The sequence below is a fragment of the Notolepis coatsorum genome (genome assembly GCF_963971535.1).
Source record: "Notolepis coatsorum genome assembly, chromosome: 10".
Classification (NCBI taxonomy): Eukaryota; Metazoa; Chordata; class Actinopteri; order Aulopiformes; family Paralepididae; genus Notolepis; species Notolepis coatsorum.
In genome coordinates this window covers 12,297,300-12,321,608 of record NC_140174.1, presented here as the reverse complement: position 1 = coordinate 12,321,608, position 24,309 = coordinate 12,297,300, and the positions used below count along the sequence as shown (strand labels likewise).

The 24,309-nt window shown below is 42.2% G+C and overlaps 1 pseudogene across 1 annotated transcript in view; it reads right to left on the bottom strand.

Moving 5' to 3' along the window:
* Positions 1–24,309, bottom strand: part of LOC311235445 (SH3 and multiple ankyrin repeat domains protein 1-like) — a 114,859-nt pseudogene that overhangs the window by 43,845 nt on the left and 46,705 nt on the right. The window contains exons 13-15 of the transcript in view: positions 22,721–22,842; positions 22,327–22,440; positions 2,450–2,528 (exon numbers count right to left, since the gene is read on the bottom strand). The product of the transcript in view is annotated as an SH3 and multiple ankyrin repeat domains protein 1-like (transcript). The remainder of the gene's footprint in view (positions 1–2,449; positions 2,529–22,326; positions 22,441–22,720; positions 22,843–24,309) is intronic.

The window sequence follows — 24,309 nt, the reverse complement described above, 5'->3', positions numbered from 1 at the left end:
GTTTATATGCCGCCCCCCCCTGTCTTTGTTTTCATCCACCAACAAGTTTCACCCTTAAACTATCGCATAATTAACACTACATCGGACAAATCCTGTATCAAACTAATACCTTTATTAAACAATTGCATTTCAATCAACAGAGTGTATCTGTATCTTCAACCTACTGTATCTGTATCTTCATCTTACTGTATATATATTCTTCATCTTACTGTATCTATTGTGGCAGATATCAACCCCCCTCTCATGGATATGTGAAGGACGGGAGATATTACTGCCACGGAAGGAGTGGAAACAATTAGGTAGCTGATTAGTACTGATAGAACACACCTGTGCATAATTAGTTCACCCACATCTCACACGCACACACCCCAGACACACACACTACAAATACACTAGGATAGAGAGTGTTGAGTTGAGTGGAGGTGAGGTTGGAGTTATTGTAGTGAGAGAGAGATTGTTGTTGTACGGAGTTTTGCGAGGTGAAAGGTAGTGAGAAGTAGTGAGAGGAGAGGTGAAGGCGAGAAGGTGTTCATTGTTGGCTGACCCTAGATTGGCTGAGAAACCCCCTTGTGTACTGACCCTGGACCGGACGACTACAACATCCCTTTTTTGTACAAGAGCCTGTTTTTGTGTTTTGACCATCGGACTGTATTACGACCATTCTGTACCATTCTATTTGCCCATCGTACTATTATTCTGCCTGTAAATTAATAAATATTCTTATTGATTGATATTGCACTTGTGTGGACATTTGAATTTGTTTGTTTTTTAACCGTGACGAGTCTGAACACCACCAGGCTCGTCACACTATCTTCATCTTTCTGTATTTATCTTTATCTTACTGTATCTATATCTTCATCTTACTGTATCTATCTTTATCTTACTGTATATATCTTCATCTTACTGTATCTTCATCTTACTGTATCTATCTTCATCTTACTGTATCTATATCTTCATCTTACTGTATCTATCTTCATCTTACTGTATCTATCTTCATCTTACTGTATCTTCATCTTACTGTATCTGATTGAGTGACTGAACACAGCTGCCATCTGAAGCCTGACCTTTCTTGCCTTCCTTGATACAAAGTCATCAATTATATCATGGCAGGCAGGAAATCTGCCCAGCAGGTACTAAGTTGTGCTATTTTGAACCCCCCCCCCCCCTCCCCATGTGTACTGTGAGTGGGACAGAGTGGGACCAGTTTCCTGCCTAGCTCACAGTCACAAACAGGACCTTCCCAGGCTGTTTCCTGCCTAGCTCACAGTCACAAACAGGACCTTCCCAGGCTGTTTCCTGCCTAGCTCACAGTCACAAACAGGTCCTTCCCAGGTAGTTTCCTGCCTAGCTCACAGTCACAAACAGGTCCTTCCCAGGTAGTTTCCTGCCTAGCTCACAGTCACAAACAGGTCCTTCCCAGGTAGTTTCCTGCCTAGCTAACAGTCACAAACAGGACCTTCCCAGGTAGTTTCCTGCCTAGCTCACAGTCACAAACAGGACTTTCCCAGGTAGTTTCCTGTCTATATCTCACAGTCACAAACAGGACCTTCCCAGGCAGTTTCCTGCCTAGCTAACAGTCACAAACAGGACCTTCCCAGGTAGTTTCCTGCCTAGCTCACAGTCACAAACAGGACCTTCCCAGGTAGTTTCCTGCCTATAGCTCACAGTCACAAACAGGACCTTCCCAGGTAGTTTCCTGCCTAGCTCACAGTCACAAACAGGACCTTCCCAGGCTGTTGCCTGGCCAGCTCACAGTCACAAACAGGACCTTCCCAGGCTGTTTCCTGCCTAGCTAACAGTCACAAACAGGACCTTCCCAGGCTGTTTCCTGCCTAGCTCACAGTCACAAACAGGACCTTCCCAGGAAGTTTCCTGCCTAGCTCACAGTCACAAACAGGACCTTCCCAGGCTGTTGCCTGCCCAGCTCACAGTCACAAACAGGACCTTCCCAGGCTGTTTCCTGCCTAGCTAACAGTCACAAACAGGACCTTCCCAGGCTGTTTCCTGTCTAGCTCACAGTCACAAACAGGACCTTCCCAGGCAGTTTCCTGCCTAGCTCACAGTCACAAACAGGACCTTCCCAGGCAGTTTCCTGCCTAGCTCACAGTCACAAACAGGACCTTCCCAGGTAGTTTCCTGCCTAGCTCACAGTCACAAACAGGACCTTCCCAGACAGTTCCCGGGCAGTTTCCTGCCTAGCTCACAGTCACAAACAGGACCTTCCCGGGCAGTTTCCTGCCTACCTCACAGTCACAAACAAGGGCGCCCACTCGGACAAGGTTTATTGTCCTGGCGTGACGTGCAGTGAGCGTTTCTTTGCCTCCTCATGCCGCGCTCAGCAAAATGCCGGCTCACCATGTTGCTCACGCCTAAGTCCGCCACTGCCCTTAACTGATCATGGGTGGCCAGAGACCGGGGGGGAGGGGGGGGTAGTGAGATGGATTCTTACCTGGGGCCGTCGATGCCGTCGTAGGCGCCCACGGTGACGTTACGGAAGAGCTTCCTTTTGGCTTTCTCGCTGCGTGAATCTGAAAGGCACAGTCAGGCACAACGACAAGGTTGTCAAGGTTGGTATTTTTTTTCATGTTTTTATTTTGACTGAATTCATCCACGCCACGGTAGGGAGGTGTACCGAATACGAAGGTATACCGTCACAGAGCCAAAGGTATGGATATATACATATTGTAAAAACTATTTTATAAATATATATACTGTATATAAAAATGGTAAATGGTAAATTCTTTATATATCTCTTTTATCCAAAGCACTTTACAATTTTGTTCCTCACATTCACCCATTCACTCACACATTCACACACCGACGACGACCGTGCAAGGTGCCGACCTGCTCATCGGGAGCAATTAGGGGTTAAGTCAGTGTCTTGCTCAAGGACATTTTTGACATGCTACCCGGGAGGAGTGGGAATCGAACCGGGAACCTTCCAATTACCAGATGACCGCTCATATTGATTGATTGATTGACAAGGATTGTGCAATACAATACAAAGAATATTGATCAAAAGGATAAAAACACAATAAAGCCCTAGAGCTTGTTTCCATTGTGGTCCTTGAATGGTGAAGTGAATGTAAGTGTGCATATGTGAGCGCGTGTGTGCGCGCGGGGGACATAAAACAAGATACAATTATATAAAACAAAAACAATACAATCAATAAAGACCTCACCAAATAACAATGACCCTACATGGGTTCCAATATATAAAACCAATACAGGGGACAGATAACAAAACAAACAGAGGATTAAGAACCGTTTTGCAGCCATTTTTTAAGGAGGTCTTGAAGGTAAACCTGGAAGCAAGTAGCTTTATACATTCAGGTAGTCTATAGTCTATATACAAACTGTGTATTTCTAAGTGAATAAAAAAAATGATTTCTTGCAGCAGTATTTAAAAAGTTAAATAAAATAGACCATTTTGAATGAAATAGGAACCATGGCAATTGTATTACAAGATAAAGACGCAAAAAAGAAACGTCATATCACAATGTAATTTGCACTGTAAAACTATACCGTCACATACCGTTATACCATCAAAACTAAGGAAAAGATTGTGATATTTTGGTGGTATTGCCCAGCCCTCCTCCATGGTTCTCTATGTTGAGAGAAGATTTAATGACTGCCCATGAATCACATTCAAATTCCAGTGTAGAACATGATCGAATGATATACGGATAAAGTAGTTTTACTTAATTCCTGAAAAGTTAACACTTTGATTTAATTTTTTGGGGGGAGGGGGGGGAGGGTACAAGATTTTCACCGGACAGCGACAATATGCGACAAAGAAATTACCAGCATCAGCAAAATGTTTATTAAAAAGCAGATCTCCTTCTGTTCAGATATTAAGAAATCATTACATTTGAAATGTGTAGGTAAAGAAAAAGTAGTTTTTCTTAGTGTTAAAAAATGAATAATGAAAATAATAATAATAATAATAATAATAATAATAATAATAATAATAATAATAATAATAATAATAATAATAATAATAATAATAATAATAATAATAATAATAATAAAATAAAATAAAAGGTTTTAACAACACAAAAACATTATCATCAAAATTGTTATTCGTCATTCCTCACAGATGATGAGCATTTGTTTCTAAGTCTAAATGAAGACCAATGGGATGGACCCTCTGGAAGGTGACCAGGTTCTGTTCCTTTCCTTAAATAAAGATGACATTCAGGTGTAAACCAAGGGGTTCATCTATCTTTTATTCTACATTTTTGAAAGGTGCACGTTTGTTGAAACCGTTTTTTGGGGGGATACAAAGCAATAATATGCACATTTCAATCTTCTTTCCTTTTTGTGTAACGTTTTGGGGTTTTGCTCTCATCTGGGAACAAAAGCCCATAGCGTTACCCGATGATAATTACCTGTGTTAACAGAATTCGGCTATAGGGCAACAATAATGTGGTCAAGAGGCATGGTTTCTATCTTGAGCCTGAACTGGCGTGGTTTCTTTTATTCACATGGAAAGAGCAGCAGTAACATACAGGTCTTCTCTCACTGAGAGACATAGGGGGAGAGAACGAAGTGGGAGAATACATTTGCTTTTATACTCGCCACAAGGTGGTGTACCTGGGTGGCTCCGCCTAGAGCGCCCTCTAGTGGGAATAGACAGGGGCGGAGCTTCAGGGGGGGCTGTAGGGGCGGTGCTCCCCGGGTCCGGGACGGTCGGGACCCAATGGGGGCCCGTCGCCGAGGCAGCAGGCTCCGCCCCCGAGATATTCGCAGGCGGGCCCTGCTGCCTCGCGCCACTGAGTGCACTGACGTTTGTGGTCATATATTAGGTATAAAGCATTGTAGCCTATAATATGAGTTGAACTTGTGCTGCTATTTTCACACTCACATTTAACATTAAAACATGAAAAATTGCAAGTGAATCCCTTCTATTGTCTCCATCTCCAAATGTATTTTGGGTAAAATCGTCATCAGCCGTCCATCAACATCATACGTAAATGAACGTCATCATCAATCACTTGTCAACAGAGCCCTGCCTAAGCATGAGCGGGAGCAATTATAAACACAAAAGTGGAGCGACAAAACACAAAGAAAAAGATAAAAGGGACCAAGGAAAAGACAAATTGTCCAAGCTATATGTATATTTTTTCCGCCCTACTCTCCTCCTGCGGGAGGAACCTTAAGTTGTTGAAGAGCCCCAGCCCCCGGCGCCAACAACATTAGTCGGGGTGTGCCAGATTTTCAGGTAGGCTACAATCACGGACACACACTGTCAACAAGAAAACGTGAGTTTGTGGTAAATGTTGATATGGTTGTTGTTACTTCGTGTAGTATCACATTAAAACGCGTATGTCCCACTCGCTGGTCATCTCGCCATGATGCGCTTGTTGCAAAAGACGCGGATATTCTCAAAGCATCTACTCTACTGCAAAATGCCATCAGTGTTTTGGTGGAGTATAGCCTATAGGGGACAATTTGATGAGGCGAAGTCCGCCACTCTTGCCCTGGCTACTAAATGGAGAAGTCAAACACAGTTTGAAACAACGCAGGGCCAGGAAAGTTAAGCCTCACTTTGATGAACTTTCTGAAGACAGCCGCCTCACTGACGCAGAGAGAAACTTTCGGGTGAACGTTTCAATGCATGTCTCAATATAATCATCCAGCAACTGTCCCAAAGATTCACCATTTTAAATGCAACTGTGAACATGTTTGAGGCAATTCACCCCAACACACTACTGCAAGCAAAGGATGAGGAGTTTACACCAAGCTGCCCAGGAGGCGTGAACACTTTAGGCAACCAACTTGTGCTTCCGCGTTGCTCTGAATTGCTCTGATTGGCCGAGCGCGCGAATGCGCATGAGCATGAGCCGCGACGCGCTCCTCAGAGGCAGGAATACTAAGCTCCCCCTTAAGCTCCAGGAGAGAGGAGAGAGGCTGAAAACCCGCAGTTCTTGCCCGACTGATGGGAGCCGAATCCCGTCCGATTTTTCTGATGAATACCCCCAAAACATGGAGGTCCCGAACGCATGGAAGTATTGATTGCGCCGTAACGAATCATTAAAAAATATATACCGTTAACTGGAATATGTTGTGCCTTTACACATATGTTGGATTATGTAATTGGTTTGTCATGACAAACTAATAAAAAATCGCGATTTCCATTCATTGTAAACAATGATGCATAGTCACTGTGTGTTGTTGTAGCCACCGGGTAAATCGCGATTTTTTATTAGTTTGTCATGACAAACCAATTACATAATCCAACATAGATCTCCGGTTATTGGAGCGAGTACAATGAGGTCCAGAGCAGAGTGCCTTACAGTGTATTGCAAGGTCTGACATTGACCAAACTTGATATGCATGACCTTGGTGGGCTCTAGGTCAACTCCTGAAAAGGGGGTCAATGTCAGACCTTGCAATCAAAAGTTAGGGGGCGCACTGAAATTATGGCAAGGGTTATTAGCCCCCTAACTTTTGATTGCAAAGTCTGACATTGACCCCCTTTTCAGGAGTTGACCTAGAGCCCACCAAGGTCATGCATATCAAGTTTGGTCAATGTCAGACCTTGCAATACACTGTAAGGCACTGTAAGGCTACTGTCCTGCCTCACTTCCAGTGATGAAGCTAAGCTATGCTAACGGAGCGTCTATTCCCAAAGCTAAAATGCACGCACAGAGACAAAAAAGGTATGCATCTTCTTGTCTAACTCCAGGGAAGATGTTAAATAAGCTAATTTCCAAAAAAAGTGGAGTTCCCCTTTAAGCTTAGGCACTCTTTCGAAGTTGGTTAAGGTTAAAGTTTGTCTTAGAGCATGGCGATAGAACGTCAGGTAGTTTGCAGGCTGTTAGACCCGTAAAAATAGGCGCAGAAATTTCTGTCCCACGATTGGCGCACATGTCACATGACCTGGCCAATCAGAGTGCAAAACTTGCACGCGGAAACACAACTACGTTGGGTAAAGCATACACGCACCCCGGACTGATATAATGTCAAGCTTTAATGGCTTTAAAGGGCCCGGTCATGTAGCCCCGCCCCCCGGCCCGGGTCTGATAGGTTCCGCTGCTGGGAACAGATATATATATGCAACTAAACAGTCACTGGTGGAGACAGTTATATATGCAGGTAAGCAGTTACTAGTGTAAACAGCCATATGTACAGTTAGAGTCGACAGTTACTAACAATCCTACACAGAACCTCTGATCTCAACACTCCCACTTAGGTTTGTATTAGCACACTGGCTGACATCTTGGAAAAACATTTTACAAAGGAAATAATATAATTCCAAAAACATCAATAGGGTATGACAGTCAATATCTTCACATTAAACATGACCCTTGCAAATCCCTTCAATTTTAATTTGAAACAGGTTCCCTCATAGTATCTACTACTCTGTCGTCCATTGGACAGTAAACCGGTGTCATTCGTTCTTATCTAATGACATACCTGATGAGATGATATTATTTATAATGACATGTTTACACCTATATTGACACATTGGGTTCCTAGCAATCACAATGGTCCCCTGGTTGTCCTCATAAACAACCGTCTCTGTTGAGATCAGAGGTTCTGTGTAGGATTGTTAGTAACTGTCTAACTGTCTATGGCTGTTTACACTAGTAACTATTTACTTGCATATATATATATGTTCCCACTAGAGGGCGTTCTAGGCTCTAGCGTTACCCGATGATGATTACCTGTCTATCTGCCCTTATTGCACTAAGTGGTACCTGGTGTGTATCATAGTTAAGTTGGCTTTATAATGTTCTTCCTGGTTACTATTCAGATCGTCAGTCGATCACTGAACCTACCCGTGAGTACACCGTTGTGAGTAAGTCTTATCGCTCCTTGCCATAGAAGGATAAGTACGCTCGTCGTTATTGTTCCTGATTATCATGTCACTTTGATTGCCGTTTGCATTCACTGTTGAAAGTTTAGCTTATATTATTATGTTTGTATACATCTCCGTCGTTTGACGTGTATGCCAAAGATCGTGTTTTGGAGACAGCGTTCTCTCCACTTTGCTTTCCCTGTTTTGTTACCCCGAGATACAAATGTATCTCTCTTTTTGTTTAACACGTCATCGTTTGCGTATGCTGTTCGTTACAAACATTAACTCATTCTGCGCCATCGCTTAATGGGCGAGAGGGTGCTAGAACGCCACCGCTTTAATCAATGGGGGGACTGCAAGATTTGCGAGTGTTTAAAATATATCTTATATTATTGCTATGGGTCTAATACACCCGTCGATTGTCAGTGAGTTGCTTCCAGTCAACATCCACGAAACAGATTGTTTTTTCATCAGTACATTTCCGTTTTCTCGTGATTGGCACTGAACGGTTGGCGAGTTAACCCGACTTTTTCCGTGATTGGCGCAGAATGAGTTAAAGTAACAGTTCCATGTTTTGAAGATCGTCATAATCTGTTCTCTACTGCACCTGGGTCCAACACATCTACCCAACGCATAATATTTTGGGCAATTTCCCTCCTCTGACACGTTCTGTATCTAGAGGTGTTTTCACATCGCAGCTCTGAGGCAACAGGATGTACACCGTGTTCTTGTAGTATCGCTGGTTCTGTCTGTGGCATATGGGCTGCTCGCTGCGTGGCGATGGACAGCTATGGAAATAGAAGCGGAGACGGTGTCTGTGAACGTGTTGCTGACTGCTGCAGAACAGGAACAGACACGTAGCAGACTACTAATAAATTGTATTGCACTTTTCGTTCACTAGGATCCCAAAGTGCTACAGGATTAAAACCTAGTAAATTTTTTTATAATAATTAATAATAGAATAAAATACAGAATAAAATTTAAGAAAATAGAACATAGTATAAACAGAAAATTAAAGACAACAATCACAAGAAAAGAAAAAGGAAAAAGCTAGCAATCAAAGGCCCTTTGAAATAGATAGCTGGATGGGGAGGCTGTTCCACAGGCGTGGTGCAGCCGAGCAGAAGGCTTGGTCACCCATGGTGCAGAGCCGGGTACTGGGGACCCGGAGGAGCAGGCTACGTCTGCAGATCTGAGGGTACGGGTGGAGGATTGTGGAGTGATGAGTTCCTGTAGGTAGAGGGGTGCGTGTCCGTTTATGCAGTTATGGGTGAGCAGCAGGATTTTCTAGTAGATCCGGGATGAGATGGGGAGCCAAATACTGTAGACTGATCTATTCTAGTTTCAAGTTCAAGTTATGTTTTATTTGTCACATATAAGGTACGGGTGTACATTACAGTGAAATGCTTGGTTCTGTATGAGCCTCCTGAGATTGTGCTTCATACAGTAAAAAGAATAAAGACCAAACACAAAATATACAAAACTAAAGTACAAAATGCAAAGATGAGGTAGAGATGTAGTGCAAATATTGTGTAGTGTTTAAAGTGTCTTGGTCAATGTTAAAGGTGAATGTTTAAAGTGAGTGTGTGCATGTGGATGTGTGTGCAATGAATGTAGAATGGATGGGTTAGTGTTGCATAGAGCCATTGAGGCAACTGAGGAAGTACAGAGTCCAACAACGCCTGCTGGTCCAATTCTACACCACCATAAACCAAAGACCAAGACAGCCTCCAAAATAATTGGCTGCCCCCTCCCCCCCTCTCTGGACTCCATCTACACCTCAAGCTCTGGTAAAATAGTCAACGATCCCTCCCACCCAGCACACCACATACTCAATTTTAACCAGACACACACGCTTCACAAACAGTTTTTTCCCCACAGCAGTCCGAACACTAAGTTCAGTGCAAACTCTGGGGGTTTGAAGTGTGAGCCGGTTATTGGAGCGAGTACAATGAGGTCCAGAGCAGAGGTCCAGTCCAATAACCAAGTGATATAAGATCTCCAACAATGGCTTCATATAGACATATATATATGCCAGTGGAAATCACGTCTCTCTGCCAGAGAGGCCCATGGGTAAGAGTACCAGCGTTTTGTAATGGGTGAGAACTCTGGCATTCCTAGTTTCCACACACACTGAAGCCATTGCTCTGAAACCAACTACAAGCATTTGCATCAAAGCCAACTCTGTGCAGTCTTTGTAAAAGAAGAGAAGGGTCAACTCTAATCAAATGCTTTCGACAGATCAATAAATAGGGCGGCACAATGTTTTCGCTTGTCCAAGGCGGATACTATATCATTCACTAATCTAAAGTACTGGCTGAGATGGTGTTTTGTTTAGCTCCAAAACACTTGTCAGTTGGTCGTACAAGCATATGATTTGGTGGCATATGATCTTTTAATTGTGGTACAGCATAATCAATGACCTTGCATGCTGATGAATAGTTAATTTGTTTCCCCCATTGATTATTGTCTTTTTTCATTTCAGAATCAGAAAGGAATTTACACATAAAAAGGAATTTGTTTTGGTGCAACATTTAAAGTAGAATGAAATAAAATAGAATGTTTAAACAAAATTAGAATAAAGATACAATAGAATAAAACACAGGACAGGGCTGTACAATTGTGCAATTGTGATTGATGATTGATGTGATGATTCAAAATCATCACATCAATCATCACAATTGTACAGTTGCACAATTGTTTTTATATATTTTAATTAGTGCTGTCAATCGATTAAAATATTTAATCTGATTAATCGCATTTTTTCCTTCTAAATCTACCTTAAACGGATCTTTTCCAAGTTTTAATATAATATAATAGTGGTGTTAAAGGAATTGTGCGTTAACGCGTTAATATCGCGTTAGCTTTGACAGCCTTAATTTTTATATAAAGTTTCTCTGCCCCAAGCAGTGGCCGATATGATAGGTATTGTGACGAGCCTGGTGGGGTTCAGACTCGCCACGGTTCCAAAACAAACAAAACAAACACCCGACAGCCCACAAGTGCGGCTCCCACCCACAGCCGACCGCTCCAAAACAGCACCCAACCAGAGCAAAGCAAAAACCAATGAACAACAAAACATCTACAAAATGCAAACACACGTACAACAAACGCCGAACAAAAACCACCCAGAACACACATATTGAACACACCCACCACCAGGCAACACGCGGGAAACAGCCGGAAGCGACAGAGGGCCCCGGTGGGGAGATCACACCCACACCCAAAAGCTGTAAAGGAATGTGAATCACTACCCACCTTCAAAAACACTCTCAAAAAACACCTACGTGAGACTGCAATTCGAAACTGGCCCCTACAAATGTCCTAACCTAGTTGTACAGTAAATGACCAAGTAAGGCTTTGTCAACATTCCAATGTACAGTGTAAAATGTGTGTGTGTCCCCTACCCAACCCCCCCCCCCCCCCCCCCCCCCACCTCCAATGTACAGCCCTCACCCAACCCACCCAACCCCACCCCACCAACCTCCTCCAATGTACAGTTTCTACGCCAAATGTATATACACTCCTTTTCTGGACACTTTTGTATCACAAACAGTACTGTATTTGCAAATCTGATATGTCATAAATGTATAGATGTAGCAGTACTGTCTATCTGTATGTCATGTATGTCATATATGTTATGATGAATTGAAAATGGGGGACCCTGGTGGAAACAAGACGAAAGTCTTTCTCTGGTCTGCATCCCCTTAACAATTGTATGTATTGAGATGTACTGTACTGTACCCATTCTGCAATCTGTTAATAAACTTTTCAATCAATCAATCAAACACGCCGCCCGGCGACAAATGCGCTGTGAGCAGCCTCCATTCAACATCAAATGTCCACACAAGTGCAATATCAATCAATAAGAATATGTATTGAATAAGGGCAGAATTCAGTTCGATAGGCAAAGAGAATGGTCGTAATACAGTCCGATGGTCAAAAACACAAAACAGGCTCTCGTACACAAAAAGGGATTGTTCTATACTCAGGGTAGTCGTCCGGTCCAGGGTCAGTACACAAGGGGGGTTCTCAGCCAGTCCAGGGTCCAGTACACAATGAACACCTTCTCGCCTTCACCTCTCCTCTCACTACCTCTCACCTTACACAACTCCCAATATCTCAATCTCTCTCTCTACAGTATGTCACAACTCCAACCTCACCTCCACTCAACTTACCTCTGACTAACCTAGTGTATTTGTAGTGTGTGTGTGTGTCTGGGGTGTGTGCACGTGAGATGTGGGTGAACTAAATGATGCACAGGTGTGTTCTATCAGTACTAATCAGCTACCTAATTGTCTCTACTCCCTCCGTGGCAATAATATCTACCGTCCTTCACATATCCACCATGAGAGGGGGGGTGAGATCTGCCACAGTATATTATAAAATGTAACAATGTCAACATGAATTAACCTGTTGACTCTGCTGACGTCATCATCTGTTTCAGTGAAGTGAGACTCGAGAGCATGATGCTGTTCTGCTTATCGTCCGTCACTGTTGAAGTGCGCGTGAGACCGCCGGCGGGGGCCGTAGGCGAGACGGAACGAGCTCTTTGTGTCACTGTTGAAGTGCGCATGAGACCGCCGGCGGGGGCCGTAGGTGAGACGGAACGAGCTCTCCGTGTCACTGTTGAAGTGCGCATGAGACCGCCGGCGGGGGCCGTACTGTAGGTGAGACGGAACGAGCTCTCAGTGTCACTGTTGAAGTGCGCGTGAGACGGAACGAGCTCCGTGTCCTTGACTTTGAAGAAAATGAATCCCATGCACTCGCATGAATGCGACCTCATGAGACTCTAACTCTAACTAAAGAAATGCTGTGAGCTACAGTAGTTATTTACCAATAATTCCACTGATTTAGCTAGACAGGATAGTTTGGAGATTCATTGATAATTATTTAGGTCATGTTGGAGATTAAAGGCTTCCTATGTAACGAGATAAATTATAATTATGAGGTTAGAATGAGGTTAGAATGAGGTTAGAATGAGGTTAGAATGAGGTTAGATGAGGTTAGAATGAGGTTAGATGAGGTTAGAATGAGGTGAGATGAGGTTAGAAAGGTTAGATGAGGCTAGATGAGGCTAGATGAGGCTAGATGAGGTTAGATGAGGCTAGATGAGGTTAGCATGAGGTTAGATGACGTTAGATGAGGTTAGATGAGGTAGATGAGGTTAGAATGAGGTTAGAATGAGGTTAGATGACGTTAGATGAGGTTAGATGAGGTTAGATGAGGTTAGATGAGGTTAGAATGAGGTGAGATGAGGTTAGAAAGGTTAGATGAGGCTAGATGAGGCTAGATGAGGCTAGATGAGGTTAGATGAGGCTAGATGAGGTTAGATGAGGTTAGATGCCGTTAGATGACGTTAGATGAGGTTAGATGAGGTTAGAATGAGGTTAGAATGAGGTTAGATGACGTTAGATGAGGTTAGATGAGGTTAGATGAGGTTAGATGAGGTTAGAATGAGGTTAGATGAGGTTAGATGAGGTTAGAATGGGGTTAGATGAGGTTAGATGAGGTTAGATGAGGTTAGAATGGGGTTAGATGAGGTTAGAATGAGGTTAGATGAGGTTAGAATGGGGTTAGATACGGTTAGATGAGGTTAGAATGAGGTTAGGTGAGGTTAGATTAGGTTAGAATGAGGTTAGAATGAGGTTAGATGAGGTTAGAATGAGGTTAGAATGAGGTTAGATAAGGTTAGATGAGGTTAGAATGAGGTTAGATGAGGTTAGAATGAGGTTAGAATGAGGTTAGATGACGTTAGAATGAGGTTAGAATGAGGTTAGATGAGGTTAGAATGAGGTTAGAATGAGGTTAGAATGAGGTTAGATGACGTTAGAATGAGGTTAGAATGAGGTTAGATGAGGTTAGATGAGGTTAGAATGAGGTTAGATGAGGTTAGAATAAGGTTAGATAAGGTTAGATGAGGTTAGATGAGGCTAGAATGAGGTTAGATGAGGTTAGAATGAGGTTAGATGACGTTAGAATGAGGTTAGAATGAGGTTAGATGAGGTTAGAATTAGGTTAGATGAGGTTAGAATGAGGTTAGATGAGGTTAGAATAAGGTTAGATAAGGTTAGATGAGGTTAGATGAGGTTAGATGAGGCTAGATGAGGCTAGATGAGGTTAGAATAAGGTTAGAATGAGGTTAGAATAAGGTTAGATAAGGTTAGATGAGGTTAGATGAGGTTAGATGAGGTTAGATGAGGTTAGAATGTGGTTAGAATAAGGTTAGAATGTGGTTAGATGAGGTTAGAATAAGGTTAGATAAGGTTAGATGAGGCTAGATGAGGTTAGAATGGGGTTAGAATAAGATTAGATAAGGTTAGATGAGGTTAGATGAGGTTAGATGAGGTTAGATGAGGTTAGAATGAGGTTAGATTAGGTTAGATGAGGTTAGAATGAGGTTAGAATAAGGCTAGATGAGGTTAGAATGAGGTTAGATGAGGCTAGATGAGGCTAGATGAGGTTAGATGAGGTTAGATGACGTTAGAATGAGGTTAGATGAGGTTAGATGAGGCTAGATGAGGTTAGAATGAGGTTAGAATAAGGCTAGATGAGGTTAGAATGAGGTTAGATGAGGCTAGATGAGGCTAGATGAGGTTAGATGAGGTTAGATGACGTTAGAATGAGGTTAGATGAGGTTAGAATAAGGTTAGATGAGGTTAGATGAGGCTAGAATGAGGTTAGATGAGGTTAGAATGAGGTTAGAATGAGGTTAGAATGATGTTAGATGAGGCTAGATGAGGTTAGAATGGGGTTAGATGAGGTTAGAATAAGGTTAGATAAGGTTAGATGAGGTTAGAATGAGGTTAGATGAGGTTTGATGAGGTTAGATGAGGTTAGAATGAGGTTAGATGAGGTTAGATGAGGTTAGAATGTGGTTAGAATGAGGTTAGATAAGGTTAGATAAGGTTAGAATGAGGTTAGAATAAGGTTAGATAAGGTTAGATGAGGTTAGATGAGGTTAGAATGGGGTTAGAATGAGGTTAGAATGAGGTTAGATGAGGTTAGATGAGGTTAGAATGGGGTTAGAATGAGGTTAGAATGAGGTTAGATGAGGTTAGAATGGGGTTAGAATGAGGTTAGATGAGGTTAGATGAGGTTAGATGACGTTAGAATGAGGTTAGAATGATGTTAGATGAGGCTAGATGAGGCTAGAATGAGGTTAGATGAGGTTAGAACGAGGTTAGATGACGTTAGAATGAGGTTAGAATGATGTTAGATGAGGTTAGATGAGGCTAGAATGAGGTTAGATGAGGTTAGAATGAGGTTAGATAACGTTAGAATGAGGTTAGAATGATGTTAGATGAGGCTAGATGAGGTTAGAATGGGGTTAGAATGAGGTTAGAATGAGGTTAGATGAGGTTAGATGAGGTTAGAATGAGGTTAGATGAGGTTAGATGAGGCTAGATGAGGTTAGAATGAGGTTAGAATGAGGTTAGATGACGTTAGAATGAGGTTAGAATGATGTTAGAATAAGGTTAGATAAGGTTAGATGAGGTTAGAATGGGGTTAGATGAGGTTAGAATGAGGTTAGATGAGGTTAGAATGAGGTTAGATGACGTTAGATGAGGTTAGATGACGTTAGATAAGGTTAGAATGGGGTTAGAATAAGGTTAGATAAGGTTAGATGTGGTTAGATGAGGCTAGATGAGGTTAGAATGTGGTTAGAATAAGTAAGGGATAATGTATAGCTACGAGGTCATTGTCGCAAAATAATTGACCGACACAGAGTTTAGAACACAGAGGCGCCTCGCCGAGGTGTTTTAAACGTAATGAAGGTCAATTATTTTGCGACAATGACCGAGTATAGGCTATACATTATCCCGCTTATTACATGGCTAACTTACTAACAATATACCTAATTCATTTTACACCATCGACAAGACGAGATCAAATGCAGACACAGTTCTGTTCTGTCGCTCCGCGCTGTCATCGCCGGCAGGTCTGTGGTCTGATTGCACTGATGACTGAGTGCAGCTGTGCATATGCTGAGCAGCTTTCATGACTGCACTGATGCAGTGTGTGTCAGTGGGCTTGATTGCTACAGCTGCGCACAGCGGTCATTATAGCTCGGCAGAGGTCCGTTATCGAGTAATAACGGACCTCTGACGAGCGCTATTGACCAATCACAATCAAGCATTTCGGCGAATGTTAAAACGCCATGTAATAAGGTTAGATAAGGTTAGATGAGGTTAGAATGGGGTTAGAATAAGGTTAGATGAGGTTAGATGAGGCTAGATGAGGTTAGAATAAGGTTAGATAAGGTTAGATAAGGTTAGATGAGGTTAGAATGAGGTTAGATAAGGTTAGATGAGGTTAGAATGAGGTTAGGTGAGGTTAGATGAGGTTAGACAAGGTTAGATGAGGTTAGAATGTGGTTAGATGAGGTTAGAATGTGGTTAGAATAAGGTTAGATAAGGTTAGATGAAGTTAGAATGGGGTTAGAATAAGGTTAGATGAGGTTAGATGAGGCTAGATGTGTCATAATCACAGCACGGGCCTACTTCACTTCCCCTCCTTTTCCCCTCACGTCCTCCACATGCTCCTCTTCATCCCCCTCTCCATCCACTGCACACTCCTCCTCATCCTCTCCTTCTCCAGTCACCCCTTCCTTTACCCTCATACGCCCAGCTGTATTTCATCCCCCTAATTCGCACGCGTTCAAGCACCCCACTCTCCATAGCTGCACTCAATCCTTCCCTGATGGGGGGACTACTTCTACACCTCGACGCTGACCAGAAGCTGTCGTGGTATTAATTACCACTGCCCAGGTACGACGTCTCTGCCGAAAGCTCTGCTAGATACCAACGTGTGTTTGCCTACTCTAACCTGTTTCTCTCCTGTGCCCCAGAGGACCGCCGTCCCTGCCTGGACGTCACCTGTTCCCGAAGAGGAACACTTGTTCTCCCGCTGCAACCCAGCAGCTCCCAAGACAAGCACCAGGACCGCTTGCTCGCTCACTGCCGCCGCGGCAGCCACAAGACAGAACATAACCCCGTTCTATTTCCCCCAATTCCTGTGTTGCTCAATTGACATTAAACACCCTTGAAACCGCTCCTATCTCTTCTCGTGTATTCAGCAATTGGGCTGTGCTCCAGACCCCAGTTCTCACAAGATGAGGTTAGAATAAGGTTAGATAAGGTCAGATAAGGTTAGATGAGGTTAGAATGAGGTTAGATACGGTTAGATGAGGTTAGATGAGGTTAGAATGAGGTTAGAATGTGGTTAGAATGAGGTTAGAATGAGGTTAGACACATTTCTACAACAGTCACTTATATCCACCTTTATGTATATATTTGAGAACTATGCCTGCTGACAAAGAAAGCCTGCTGGAGCAGCTTCCCTGAGAACAAAGGGTGCAGTTTATCCTCTCCAGTTGATGTCCTGGTATCAGTGGAACGCAGTGCAACACTAGTAGAGAAAGGCTGAAAGGGAAACTGAGAGGCACGCCTCACAATATGAACATGATCTTGATTATTAAGAGAGGGCCATGTATAATTATTATCAAACAAATGACCAGCATCAGATAAATGTTTATTAAAAGGCTAAGCAGATCTCCTTCTGTTCAGATTATTAATCATTACATTTTATGTAGGTAAAAAGAATTGTTAAATCAAATGTTTTTTTAACGCCTCCAAAAGTTTTTATGATATGAATAAGAACTAGTGATGAATAATAATAGTTTGATTAGTCATTCCTGTGTTTCTGTGCTTCTAGGTTGTCTAAATGAAGACCAATGGGATGGATCCCCAGAGTGTCTGTTCATCAGGTTCTGTTAATTTCCTTAAAATAAAGATGATGTTCTTTTATTCTACATTTCTTGAAATGTGCACGTTGTTTAATAATAAATAAAAACGTTTTTTGTGGAAGAAACCAGTGCCGTTTCAGGGCTTTCGGATGTTTAATTTTATTTAACCTTTATTTTACCAGGTAGTCACTTGAGATCAATGATCTCTTTTTCGAGTAAGACCTGGGCCCTGTTTCTTGTACCTGGATAACTGAGTTAGCCGGATAACTTTAGCTGGATAACTGGGTTAGCCGGACTTTCCGGTTTCATATACGTGGATTTTCCAAATCACCATGACAACATATCCAAAAGTTTGAGCCTGGTCGAAAGCAGAGTTCAAGTTCAAGTTAGCCTGAACTATCGCCACGCCCCCGCAAAGAAGTGACAGCCCGTTTCCTGAAACTATTCCCACAGTCTACGATCTGCATTATACCATTCTGAATTACGTTTTTGTGCTCCATTCTTCCAGAGGGGGCTTTTGAAATGTAAAATAGACCCAAAATGCTGATATTAAATTCACTTTGTCCTAAATAATGCACGTTATATATACCGTGGCGACGGTGGCGCTCGCTCGTGCGATGTACACATGATGTGGTTATTTTAATTGTAACTGGGATTAAGATGTCTGATGAGATGCGCTGTTTGACGGATTTGAGAAATTGAATGAGCCGTTGACGTCACATTAATGAATGAGGATAAAGAGATAAACTTCATTCAAAACAAAGGATATTCTAAACACGGGTCTCTCGTTCATTAATGTATAAACAATGAATTTATCCGATCTGGCCCAGTGGCCCAGCGGTAGTGCTCAAGCCTGCCAATCCAGCGACCGGGGTTCAAATCCCGGTGTTTCCAATATGATTGTTTTGAATATAATATTAATGATTATACGCCAAAGTAGCCTGGTTTTAAGTTAAAATATTATAAATCTACATGCATTGAGGATGTCATTCTTTATATAGCTCTCAACGTGCACCAAATTGAATTATTCCTATATTGCAAAAAGAAGGAAAAGACTAGGGTCTTGAACCCCGGTCGTCCGTGTGAAAGTCAAAAGAACAACCCGTTAGACCACATTGGAGATAAGTTAAAGATTGACTATACATCAATCAATGGGTAAGAGAGCCGTATCGTAATTCTGTATAACAGTTAACTAATAATTTTCGCTAGCAAGATCTCATTTGATTATTCAATCCAGCAGGCAAGTTTAAAGAAATAGAATCTGATTGATTGAGGTAATGAGGGACTTAGAATTAGCCTATAGATAACGCATTTAACTTGTCGGCGAGGCGATTGAGCCGTATTGCAATCTGTCAATAAAGTCTTAAATCAATTAATCAATCAATGCCGTTGAGAATCAGGATCTCTGCCATCGATACGTGCTGGCTTTTCACCTAAAACGGCCGCGCGCATTTAGCCTGACTCGCAAGTCTGGCTTGAGTTAACGAGACTGAATCCACCTTTGTGAAACAGGAAAATCCCGGCTTCGAACATCGGGTTAACTGAAGCTGGATAATGGACATCTTGATCGACTTAGTTGAACCACGTACATGAAACAGGGCCCTGGTCAAAATGGCAGCAAAACAAAAACAAACATACGCAAAAAGGTTTCTAAAGAATGTTATATGCATCTCACGTCCGTTCAGAAAGAAAATGTACAATATTTTACACAGACACGGTGGGATAGATATAGAAACTGCGTCGAACGGTGGCTTAGCTTGCCAGGCGAAAATCGTAAGTTACCATTGCGGAGACATACAAACATTGTTTAGAGATCGAGTTTGGCAATGTTCCTGGAGATGCTGGTTTTTCACGCTACTTGCTATAGGCGTTTTATCGACAAAAAGCGCTTGGATACAGCTGAGAAACGGGCCACAACGTGTTCTGCAGCTCAAGATGTGGATGTAGGGTCTGAGCTTCAGAGTGAAAGTCCTCTGAAAAAACTTCGATCCAGAACAGGCCTACTAACTTTTGCGGCCCTGTACTTCCAGTCTTGTGCATAATTTGCAAGAAAATGGACAAGTATGTGACTGTGAAAAGGCAAACGCAAGGTGGGACCATCTATCACTGGCAGAAACCTTGTTTGCCGGTATGAAAAGGGATCAAGGGACCAACTCCAGTTGTAATGCCAGTACCTTGGTCAAGAGACCAACTCCAGTTGTAACACCAGTACCTTGATCAAGAGACCAACTCCAGTTGTAACGCCAGTACCTTGGTCAAGGGACCAACTCCAGTTGTAACACCAGTACCTTGGTCAAGGGACCAACTCCAGTTGTAATGCCAGTACCTTGGTCAAGGGACCAACTCCAGTTGTAATGCCAGTACCTTGGTCAAGGGACCAGCTCCAGTTGTAATACCAGTACCTTGATCAAGAGACCAACTCCAGTTGTAATGCCAGTATCTTGGTCAAGGGACCAACTCCAGTTGTAATGCCAGTACCTTGGTCAAGGGACCAACTCCAGTTGTAATGCCAGTACCTTGGTCAAGAGACCAACTCCAGTTGTAATGCCAGTACCTTGGTCAAGGGACCAACTCCAGTTGTAATGCCAGTATCTTGGTCGAAACCTAGCATGTCTTTTTAAAACATGTCTTTTTATGGACCACTATATACCACTAACCTCCTTGAGGTAACCTACTGTAGAAGTATTACTCAACCAATCAAGATTGAAGTCACCCATAACAATCACTTCAACATCAGATACTGAGACAATAAACCTGCTCTCTTGTCACCGGAGCGTCAGCAGATGGGGGTCTATAGCCCACCACCACATCGAGTGTTAGGCCCCAAATCAGAACAGTTTGGGACAGGACAGTGACATCATTCACCACCGTGACAGAGAAACCCAATTTTACATAAAGAGCCACTCCACCTCTCCTTCCAATTCCGTCTATTCTAAACAGACAGGGGTTTCAGGAGGTAGAGCGGTCACCTGGTAATCGGAAGGTCCCCCGGTTCGATTCCCGCTCCTCCTCTCGGGGCAGCGTGTCGAAGAGTGTCCCTGAGCAAGACACTTAACCCCTAATTGCACCCGATGAGCAGGTCGGCACCTTGCATGGTCGCCTCTGCCGTCGGTGTGTGAATGTGTGAGTGAATGGGTAAACTGTGAGAAACAAAATTATAAAAAGCGCTTTGGATAAAAGCACTAAATAAATGCACAATTTACCATTTACATGTTACACGGGTTCAAGGCTATAGAAGTGTCACTATCATCAGACTTCTTCAGCCAAGACTCAGTAGTAGTAGTAGTAGTAGTAGTAGTAGTAGTAGTAGTAGTAGTAGTAGTAGTAGTAGTAGTAGTAGTAGTAGTAGTTTATTCAGTCATCACACAATACAATATACACAATCATCTAACAATCTTTGATTCAGGCAGTGACTGAAAAGGTACAGACTGAAGCATAATGCTTATTATATGCCTGCATGTCCTATATTCTTAACAAAAGCGAATTACTCATTCTTAAATGTATATCAGCATTGTTCCACAAGTTAACCCCAACAATAGAAATACACCTCCTTTTAATCGCTTTCTTAGCTTTTTGAACAGTACATTTACAAATGTCTCTCAAATCCTATTTTCTTTCATGTATTGAAAAAAACCTTTGCACACTGTCCGGGAGTAACTTTGCTTTAGCTCTGTACATTATTTGCATAATTTTATAATAAATCAAATCATTACATTTCATAACATGTGACTTAACATAACAGTCAAGAGACTAAGATATCTGTGTAGCTGACATTCTACATGCCATTCTACATGCCATTCAATGCTAGACATTCAGGTGAATCAACCCCAGACCCTTCCTGCCTTCAACCATATGTGGGTTGTTTAAATGAGACTGCAGGTTCAAGGGGAGTATTGGGAGCAGGAACAGGAATAGCAACGTGAGACTGTAAAAATACACTGGGTTAGCCTATTAATGAGTGAAACTGTCCTGGTTTGTACACAGTACTGGTTCACGTTTTCTTTCGCTGACTTTTTGAACATTTGGATGGAAACTTAGCTGCCGTCTCACCTTTCACTACCACACTACCAGATACCAAAGGGTTAACTATTGCATGCACTTATCTGTGTTTTATTACACATAATATGTGTGCATGCTGCTTACCAACTGTCTCGCCTGTTTTATTGCAACACTATTATCACCTTGGAACTACAAGTGAGTTGCGAGCCCCGCTTTGTTCTCATATATTACTGTTTTTACAGTTTGGCTGAGCACCAACAAACGGAGGATGTGCGTTATTTATTTTTTCTGAACACTATTATCACCGACATCTAAGAAGGGAGATCCCCCCTTGAACGGCCCTTCTAAGGTTTCTCTCCTCCACATTGCCTGTGGTGCATTTCTTTCTATTGCTAGGTTTTAGTGAGTTTTTCCTTACCTTCACGTGTCTGAGTGTTGCATTCATTTATTTAAAAATTTTTGGACTTTGTGGTGTTTTTGTTTTGTTCTTGATTCATTGTGATGTTTCTTCTCGACTTGTTTAAAGAAGACGTGTCTGGCCCATGTTGTCGTGCCTTACAAATAAATTTGATTTGATTTGATTGAACCCTTTCACTGTGACAATACAGAAGGTTAACCCTTGCACTGCCACACGACAAAGGGTTAACCCTTTCCCAACCACACTACAGAAAGTTAAGTGAAACTGTCCCGGTTTGTACACAGTACCGGTTCACGTTTTCTTTTGCTGACTTTCTTTTAAGGTTTGGATGGAAACTTAGCCGCCGTCTCTCACCTGGTCGAGTGTCCTTGCTGGGCGGGGCCACCTCCTCCACGCAGTCTGCAGGGAACCAGCCCGTCCGACCTTTCACCGTCCCCTCCCAGTAACCACCCTCCCCCACACTCAGCACTGAGGGGTGAAGACACAGACAGAGAGAGAGGGGTTCGTTTTAAGGTAGTTCTACCTTGTATAGTTTTGATGTATAGACACATTGTATAGACTTCAAGTCTGATTTTGGGACGGGGGACTTTTACCAGAGCTCTAATACGATGGGTTACTTAACTGGAGTAAATGATTTAGAGAGGAAGACATGAGGGGGAAAATAAAAGTCACAGGGGGAAATAAAGGCGACAAATGTCGCGTCGTCAACATGGAGGTCACTGCTTCTCGCCCCGCGAGTCTATCTCACCTTTGACTCTGTCTCCTTTGCTGAGGGTGAGCTCTCGGTCTCCGTGCGCAGAGTGGGCCTTGGTGGCAACGTACACCCGCCCCGGCACCGCGCTGTACATACGCCTCATCTGACCCCCGCCGCTGCCGCCTCCGCCACCACCACCACCACCACCACCACCACCACCGCCACCACCACCACCACCACCACCGCCACCACCACCACCACCACCGCCACCACCACCACCACTAGAGAGGAAGATGGGTGATAAATCATAGACCATGACAGTCAATGAAATCACACAAGCAACACAAGATGAGAAGCTATACAGCTACATCAATCAATCAATCAATTAAGGGGAGACACTGCAGGTGAATAGGGTAAAGAAATTAACTAATAGATATCACAATGAAACTTCCCCAGTTGATTACTTATATTAAGACAAGACTTTTTTGTATTACAGGTTTTCTGAAATTGTATGTTTAAATATGCAAATGAGGCATGATCTACTTAAATATGCACTAATTTGCATATAATTCCAGGACAGAAATCTGAACATTGGATAAAGCCATTTTCAAAATTATAGTTTCATTTTGTTGACATATTAGAGCCAAAGGTTATTACAGAGGGGATTTTGGATATCTCTTTTTATCACTCCATAAATCAGAAAATACTCCATTCAGTCAATTTTCATGGTAAAATTCCATATTTCGCCATGTTTTTAGGAATAAAATGTGATATAAATCAGGGTATGAATGCGATATCAACAAACCCTTCTGTAAATACCTTCAGAACATAGATATGAATAGAACTGGAAGGTTTGGTGTATGTGAGTGCTACTGAAGTGGAGATTTCTGGCTCAGAGTATGAGGAAAAACTCTTAAAACTCATTTTTGGGAAAACGCCTTCAAAGTTCTGTATTGTAAAATGCCATACTTTTTTTTTTTAAACAGATATTTACAAACACATTACCTAATCAAACCATTAGTAATAGACAACCTAAACACATGCCTGATAACTGAATAATAATAATAATGATGTTATTGAACTGAACAGAACTACACACAGGCTACAAACAGTGTAGTACAGTGTAGTACCCCCTAATAGGCAAAAAATATTTGAATAGATATCACTATGAAACTTTCCCAATTTGTTATGTACATATAAACTAAGAAAAAATATATTGCAAGTTTTCTGAAATGTATGTTTATATATGCAAATGAGGCACTTCCCCATTAAATATGTGCACATTTATGGATGCAATAAGGCAAAATGATGTAAAATAAACAACTAAATGTGTGTTATTGACGTTTTATTGTCACTAGTTTCATAGAAGACATGTTTAGGAAGCAAAATATAACAAAATCTCAAAATCAACAAAAAAAGTATATTTGACTATTCACCTGCAGTGTCTCGCCTTAATCAATCAATCAATCAATCAATCAATCAATCAATCAATCAATCAATCAAATTTATTTGTATAGCACATTTAGACATGACACTTGTGAACTTGTCAAGTGCTTCACAGTAAGTCGCACAGCTAAAAACAAAGGAAAGGGCTAAAGTATAAACTAAACAGAAAATATAAACAACCAACGGACAGACAAAGA